Genomic DNA, 8,133 nt, shown 5'->3' with positions numbered 1-8,133 from the left:
CTGTGCATGCTCTCTACATAAACGCTGTCTAGTGTACATGCTCTCTACATAAACGCTGTCTAGTGTGCATGCTGTCTACATAAACTCTGTCTAGTGTGCATGTTCTCTACATAAACGCTGTCTAGTATGCATGCTGTCTACATAAACGCTGTCTAGTGTGCATGCTCTCTACATAAACGCTGTCTAGTGTGCATGCTGTCTACATCAACACTGTCTACTGTGCATGCTCTCTACATAAACGCTGTCTAGTGTACATGCTCTCTACATAAACGCTGTCTAGTGTACATTCTCTCTACATAAACGTTATCTAGTGTGCATGCTCTCTACATAAACACTGTCTACTGTGCATGCTCTCTACATAAACGCTGTCTAGTGTACATTCTCTCTACATAAACGCTGTCTAGTGTGCATGCTGTCTACATAAACACTGTCTACTGTGCATGCTCTCTACATAAACGCTGTCTAGTGTACATGCTCTCTACATAAACGTTATCTTGTGTGCATGCTGTCTACATAAACTCTGTCTAGTGTGCATGTTCTCTACATAAACGCTGTCTAGTATGCATGCTGTCTACATAAACGCTGTCTAGTGTGCATGCTCTCTACATAAACGCTGTCTAGTGTGCATGCTGTCTACATAAACGCTGTCTAGTGTACATGCTCTCTACATAAACGCTGTCTAGTGTGCATGCTCTCGACATAAATGCTGTCTAGTGTACATGCTCTCTACATAAACTCTGTCTAGTGTGCATGTTCTCAACATAAATGCTGTCTAGTGTGCATGCTCTCTACATAAACGCTGTGTAGTGTGCATGCTCGCTACATCAACGCTGTCTAGTGTGCATGCTCTCTCCATAAACGCTGTCTAATATGCATGCTCTCTACATAAACGTTGTCTAGTGTGCATGCTCTCTCCATAAATGCTGTCTAGTGTGCATGCTCTCTACATAAATGCTGTCTAGTGTGCATGCTCGCTACATCAACGCTGTCTAGTGTGCATGCTCTCTACATAAACGCTGTCCTGTATGCATGCTCTCTACATAAACGTTGTCTAGTGTGCATTCTCTCTATCATAAACGCTGTCTAGTGTGCATGCTCTCTACATAAACACTGTCTCGTGTTCATGCTCTCTCCATAAATGCTGTTTCGTGTGCATGCTCTCTACATAAACGCTGTCTAGTGTGCATGCTCTCTATATAAACGCTGTCTATTGAATTTGCTCTTTACATAAACGCTGTCTAGTATGCATGTTCTCTACATAAATGCTGTCTAGTGTGCATGCTCTCTACATAAACGCTGTCTAGTGTGCATGCTCTCTACATAAACGCTGTCTAGTGTCCATTCTCTCTAGCATAAATGCTGTCTAGTGTGCCTGCCTTCTACATAAATGCTGTCTAGTGTGCATGCTCTCTACATTAACGCTGTCTAGTGTGCATGCTCTCTACATAAAAGCTGTCTCGTGTGCATGCTCTCTACATAAACGCTGTCTAGTGTGCATGCTCTCTACATAAACGCTGTCTAGTGTGCATGCTCTCTACATAAACGCTGTCTAGTGTGCATGCTCTCTACATAAACGCTGTCTAGTGTGCATGCTCTGTACATAAACGCTGTCTAGTGTGCATGCTCTCTACATAAACGCTGTCTAGTGTGTATACTCTCTACATAAATGCTGTCTAGTGCAGACATCCCAAGTCTCCCGGAAGTTTTGGGAGTCTCCCGCATATTGATAGTGGCTCCTTGATGCCCGTAAATTGGATAATATGTCCCGGAACCTAGAGCAAGCGAGCAAGAGCGTGCACGCGAAACATTAATGTCTGCATCGCGTATATGACGGAGTGCGCGAGGGAGAGTGAGAGAGACTCTGTGTGTGCCTATTCATGTCGCGCATGCTAGACAAAGAGCATCCTGATTGGTTTACAGACAGCCAAACTCATTTCAGGGATGTGTCGTGGCCAGTGGCGGCTGGTAGTCTTTCAAACAGGGGAGGCTGGTCGATTACGTTATTTCCAGATTTTAAAAGAAAAAAACACATCAATTTTGCCCATACTCTTGCCTCTGATCTGGCTGATTGTTGGCAGGGTCACAAACTGTGAAATAACAGGTTATTTTGGCCCATTACTCTACTGTCCAATATGCATGATGGTGATGTTGGTGCGGGATATATTTTATCATTTTATATTTTAAAATTGTGGCATGTTGTTCACAAATTGATCATTATTGAAAGCAGCTCTTTGTCAGGAACCTCAGCAGTAACAGCAGAGTGTTCTGGAATAGGCACAAGCACTGACCTTGGGGAGCCAAACATAGAGCTGGGTGCCACACATTTCATTCAATGACACTTTCCCTATATTTTACTTATTTTGACTGAGAAATGTTTTATTGACAATTTTGATAACGCTTCACTTTTAATCCAGGTCTGTAGTGTGAAATGTTCTCGGCTGTGTTTTTGTTTAAAAATGTTTTCCAAATTGTAGCTGTGTTTAATTCATATCCAGAAAAGTATATATTCCAATATAATATCTCCCTCATCTCATTATCTGTAGCCGCTTTATCCTTCTACAGGGTCACAGGCAAGCTGGAGCCTATCCCAGCTGACTACGGGCGAAAGGCGGGGTACACCCTGGACAAGTCGCCAGGTCATCACAGGGCTGACACATAGACACAGACAACCATTCACACTCACATTCACTTTAGAGTCACCAGTTAACCTAACCTGCATGTCTTTGGACTGTGGGGGAAACCGGAGCACCCGGAGGAAACCCACGCGGACACGGGGAGAACATGCAAACTCCACACAGAAAGGCCCTCGCCGGCCCCGGGGCTTGAACCCAGGACCTTCTTGCTGTGAGGCGACAGCGCTAACCACTACACCACCGTGCCGCCCCAATATAATATACTCAGCATAAACATTTTAAATAGATTCTATATTTTTGGTCCATCCATGACATATTACTAAAATAGCCTATTTACTGTTGTTGATGTGGGTCACTTGCAGTTAGCCAATTCACTTTCTCGTATCAGGAGAGCTGAAAGGAACGAGTATTGTTCCCTATCTTTTTCACCAAGTCAATTTGTGGCGTTGGTCTACCCTGCTCTTTAATTTTAATTTTTTCCTCGAAAGGAAGACTGGCAAATGGTTTCGCCAAAATTAAATCAGCAATGCTTGGCCTCCGTGCGCAGCTTTCTTGCTAGCTGACTAGCCCCTTCAAGTTCAAGTTCAGTCACTCAAATAAACGAAATTTCTGGAACTAAGATAGCAAACTTGACAACACTATATTTACACTTTATTTACAATGAAAATATATACAAACTAAAAAAGCTGGTAGAAACCGTATGTAATGAATGAAATCTATGTAAGCTGATCTCTTACAATACACCACAGCACTTGCGAATCCGCATGGGACTGAACTGAAATTCACCGCTGCCTGTCTATATTTGAAATGAGCTGTCAATCAAAGAAAATATCTGGCCGCTTTCACCAATCACCAGTCTCCTCGCGGAAAGCTTTGCCATGTCCCTCCCACTGTGAGGCTCGGAGTCCGTGGGCAAGCGTTTTCGCAGTATTTGTCCAATAACCGTCTTGCATTTTGATATTGAAAGCGCATAGCTCCCAAATGCCATTGAAGTCCACTGAGGCTGGGAGTCCGGTGGGCGGGCGTTTTCGCAGTATTTGTCCAATAACCGTCTTGCATTTTGAGATTGAAAAGCACATAGCTCCCAAATGCCATTGAAGTCCACTGAGGCTGGGAGTCCGTGGGACTCCGTGGGCGGGCGTTTTCGCAATATTTGTCCAATAATCGTCTTGCATTTTGATATTGAAAAGCGCATAGCACCCAAATGCCATTGAAGTCCACTGAGGCTGGGCTGCATCGCGCTGTCACGAGGGGGAAAAACTCACGCACACATTAGGCGAACTGGGGAAAGTTATAACGGAATGATTTCACACTGTAGTTGGGTTGAGCACACATATTTCTATGATTCTGGATCCGAAATAGCAATGTTATAAGGTCGGCTATAACATAAGCCTAGCGCAATTCATCCTACACGATGTTCGTCATTTTTAGAGTTGGCTGAGCCTCCCTCATTGTCTTAGAGCAATCGCCCGTGGTTGTGACATACACACCCCCGCTGATGGGGAAAAAAGTCATGCGTCACGACACCTCCCTGAAATGAGTTTCTGCAGGTTTGGATGTCTGCTAGTGTGTATACTCCATTGTTCACAGACTCATGTTTCTGCCTCCGTTTAACATGTTGCAATGCACTGATAGAGCACAAACATGTCATGATGAACACACAACTGATGACCACGCTGTCCGTTAATGTAAATATGATGGCTAAACATGCTGCTAACTTTAGAGTAGCCAGGTGTGCTGCTGCTCATTTAGACATATTAAGGCACAGCAACAGGTCTGAAAAGCTACATTCCCCCCCATATGTTTCACAGTAACTCAAATATGGATTAATGCATGACAAAGCATTCAGTTGCTGTCCCACCAAAAATCCCTGCAGGACAAGTTTTACTCATGACATGTTATTTGAATTTCAGTTAGCTTAACCAAGCCAACTTTAGCATGAAGCTAGCGGTCCCATTCATTTTCACCAGGTCACGGTGTTTTGGAAAACTTCATAGGAAATTCATCACAGACCGATTGTTGAGTGACATTAACCAAAGCTAACAAACGTATACATGATTTGTTAACAGGACTTCTTGTAACATTAACTTACCGTCACAGAAATAGTAACATGGTGAGCCTTTAGATGCCTCTTGAGGTTGGTCATATTCTTGCCATGTAGTTTATAGCCACAGCGTGTACCTCTGTCTCCCACTATAAGGCATTCCGTTTTATTTTCTGCTGGATTATGTGTAAAGTATGTCCATAAATCATCGCTTCTTTTCCGCCCACCAAGCCCTTGTGCTGGCATTGCCGATGGTCCATGAACTGTGTGGCTGCCCCGGTGTGCACTGTGCCCGGACATGCCCGGTGGTGGGCGTGACCAAACTAGGACAGGATGCAGGTGCATTGCTGATATTTTCAGCATTTGGCAGACAGGTTGCATGCACCGTTGGAGGAAACGCCATACATTTTGATAGTCCTATAGCCAACCCACTAACATTTTCTGTCATGAGTCTGCTCCCTGCTCAACTAATTGGGTAATTTTCCACCACACACTGCCTGGCTGCCACACCCCCTCACACCATCACTCTAACCAATCAGGAAGCTCACCTGCTCTGAGCCCTTAATCACAGCCACCTGCTTCTTGTTACCTGCTCCTTGTGTGAGTGTATTTAAGGCACAGGTCACCAGACATTCATTGTCAGTTCGTCTGCTATGCAACACGTTCCTGTTCGCTGGCTCTCTACACTACTCATCTCTGTGACTGAAAACTTGCCTGACCCGACATGACTGCTTTCCTGCCCCGTTCAACCTGCCAGTACCTGCCTGCCCCCCGCTCCAGTCTGTGCCCGGTGTTGTCCCAGCTCCTGTAGCCACTCTCTCCAATGGACCCTCCTGCCTCTGCGCGCTCAGCCGCAGCCACCACTCAGACCCTCACTCTTCCCTTCCCCTTTTATTAATAAATCATCTTGTGTTTGTGACACGCACTTGGTTCTCCTGTCTCTTTCTTGACATTTTCGTCTCTTCTCATCAACGAAAACAACAGATATGTCTCGTCATATTTTCGTGATCAAAGAGTTATGTTTAGCTCGTCACTGTTAGTCATGAAAAAAAGGTGCATTAACGAAATCATTTCGTCATCGTTAACGAAAACAACACTGGTCCAAATTATGTTTAAAGCTTTCTATGTATATGTTCCTTTGGCCTGCTGAACACTGTCTTCTTCATCAAGTTTTCTTTCTTCTGAACATTTGTTCATTTAATTAAAAACACACTTGGAAGAAAAAAATGCCAAAAACATAGAATAGTTTCATTAATTAATTACCACATTATATATGTAATGCTTCTAGATGATACTAAATATTATCTTATTTTAAATGCTTTATATTTCATTAGATTTTGGTTGGCAGCATGGTGGTGTAGTGGTTAGCACTGTCACCTCATAGCAAGAAGGTCCTAAGTTCAAGCCCAACGGCTGATGAGGGCCTTTCTTAGTGGAGTTTGCATGTTCTCTCCAGGTGCTCCGGTTTCCCCCACGGTCCAAAGACATACAGGTTATGCTAATTGTTGGCTCTAAATTGACCATGAGTGTGAATGATTGTTTGTCTCTATGTGTTAGCCCTGCGATGACCTGGTGACTTGTCCAGGGTGTACCCCGCCTCTCGCCCATAGTCAGCTGGGATAGGCTCCAGCTTGCCTGCGACCCTGTAGAACAGGATTAAGCGGCTAGAGATAATGAGATGAGATGAGAATAGAAATATCTCATCTCATTATCTCTAGCCGCTTTATCCTTCTACAGGGTCGCAGGCAAGCTGGAGCCTATCCCAGCTGACTACGGGCGAAAGGCGGGGTACACCCTGGACAAGTCGCCAGGTCATCACAGGGCCGACACATAGACACAGACAACCATTCACACTCACATTCACACCTACGGTCAATTTAGAGTCACCAGTTAACCTAACCTGCATGTCTTTGGACTGTGGGGGAAACCGGAGCACCCGGAGGAAACCCATGCAGACACGGGGAGAACATGCAAACTCCACACAGAAAGGCCCTCGCCGGCCCCAGGGCTTGAACCCAGGACCTTCTTGCTGTGAGGCGACAGTGCTAACCACTACACCACCGTGCCGCCCAGAATAGAAATATGTTAAAGTTAATTTTGAAAGCTTCTAGAAAAGCATCTACTACACTAATAATCTCTTTATAAACATATTAGTATTTCCACTAGAAGTGTATATATACACAACAGCTAAAATAGAAAGGTGTCAGTTTTAACTTTTTTCAGCAGTCTGTGCTACAGTAGCTCTTCTGTTGGATTGGACCATTTGGGTTAGCCAAATGCTCTATGCGAATCCATGAGCCGTTGACACCCATGACCCTGTCGCTGGTTCACCGGTTGTCCTTTCTTGGACTACTTTTGGTAGGTACTAACAACTTCATTCTGGGAACACCCCACAACATGTGTCATTTTGGAAATGCTCAGACATTTAGCCATCACAATTTGGCCCTTGTCCAAAGTCTCTCAGATCCTTAGGCTTGCTTAGTTTTCCTGCTTCCAACACGTCAACTTCAGGAACTGACTATTCTCTTGCTGAACTAATATATCCCACCCCTTGACAGATGCCATTGTAATGAGATAATCAATGTTATTCACCTCACCTGTCAGTGGTCATCATGTTATGGCTGATTGGTGTGTGTGTGTGCAGGGCCGTCGACAGGGGGGGACAACCGGGTATTTTGTCCCAGGCCCAGGCATGAGGGGGGGCCCAGAACTGGTCCCTCATGAAGATGCCATTAATCATTCTGTTTCATTTCAAAATGTGTTGATTTGGGGGAGAAAAATGTGCTATATTTGCATTCAATGAATGATTTCTGGTTCTTTTGCCTTTATTGTCTTCGAAAATAGATTCAAGAACCCACCTACCACCCCTAATGCAGAAATGGTTTGGTCTTTGATTAAGGCGCCAAATAACAAGGCACTATTCCATCATAACGCTTCGACAATAAGCGTGCGAGCCTGTTTGCTAACATGCACAAGTCAGGAGCAAAGAAAAGAAAACAGAAAAAGAGATGAAGAAGCCAAGAGCCTCAGGGGCTCACTGCATAGATATTTTAGAAAAAATTCAGATGATGCAGCAGGTGGTGAAGGCAGTGGGGCAGCTGAGCCAGGTAAGACACAGATAACTTTTTTCCAGCCCCGTAATGTAACCCCAGCACGCGCGACGCGCCATTCATAATTATAAAGTAGGGGATAGCAGGGTACACTGAGTGAACACGGAAATGCACAGGGCATTGAATTATTTCATAAATATATCGGTTTAATAACACTGTGTTGCATATATCTCAATGAAGCAAAGAATAGCACATTGGCCCGCAATCATATCCAAATGTTTTAGGCACGCTTGCTGAGCTGCGCTGAGCTGGACTCCGGTTAGCTGAAAGCCCGTGGAACGCTGCCTCTTGTTAATTAAACCTTATTTTGTTGGAAATCTTCCCGTGTAGATACGACGGCATATGA

The sequence above is a fragment of the Neoarius graeffei genome, chromosome 10, assembly GCF_027579695.1.
Source record: "Neoarius graeffei isolate fNeoGra1 chromosome 10, fNeoGra1.pri, whole genome shotgun sequence".
In the NCBI taxonomy this organism is placed as follows: Eukaryota; Metazoa; Chordata; class Actinopteri; order Siluriformes; family Ariidae; genus Neoarius; species Neoarius graeffei.
Note: the sequence above shows the minus strand (reverse complement) of the source record.